At 72.1% G+C, this 513-nt stretch overlaps 1 protein-coding gene across 1 annotated transcript in view; it reads right to left on the reverse strand.

Moving 5' to 3' along the window:
- Window positions 1–183, reverse strand: part of SLC35F4 (solute carrier family 35 member F4) — a 238,667-nt gene extending 238,484 nt beyond the window's left edge. Inside the window, exon 1 of the mRNA XM_034642830.1 lies at window positions 4–183. The gene's annotated coding sequence lies outside the window, so the exon portion shown is untranslated. The remainder of the gene's footprint in view (window positions 1–3) is intronic.
- Window positions 184–513: the final 330 nt, after the last annotated feature.

Below are 513 nucleotides of genomic sequence, written 5' to 3' on the forward strand. Positions count from 1 at the left end.
CGCCGCCGGTGCTGATGTTGCAGCTCGTGCTCCCGCGCCCGGGCTCTGACTCCACCGCCCGGCGCAGCACCGGCTCCGCATCACAGGCGGCGGCGGCGGCGGCGGCGGAGCGGCCCCCACTCGGGCCGGCCTCTCCGTCAGCCTGGCAGCTCTCCCGCCCGCCGCCCGGCGCACTGCTGCCCGAACAGCGCCCCCTCACCTCCGACGCCCACCGCGGCCGGGGCGGGTGTGGGCGCCCCACCTGGCCGCAGCCTCTCCTCGTTAACCCTTCTGCGCCCCTTTCCCGAAGACTAGACATCCCCCCAGCCCCACCTGCCAGAAGGGGTGCTCGGTCCAGGGGCGTGGGAGGAGACGAGAAGGTGAGATGGTGGCAGGGGCTCGGGGAGGGAGGATGGAGATGGAAGAGACCCCAGCGGAACCAAGTGTTAATGTGAGAGGCGCACACTGTCGCTCAGGGAGATGACACCTCGGGGGCGCTGCGGGGTCTTGGTCCCATGCCGGGCGTCTACACCA

Source organism: Ailuropoda melanoleuca, chromosome 14, assembly GCF_002007445.2.
Source record: "Ailuropoda melanoleuca isolate Jingjing chromosome 14, ASM200744v2, whole genome shotgun sequence".
NCBI classification, from domain to species: Eukaryota; Metazoa; Chordata; class Mammalia; order Carnivora; family Ursidae; genus Ailuropoda; species Ailuropoda melanoleuca.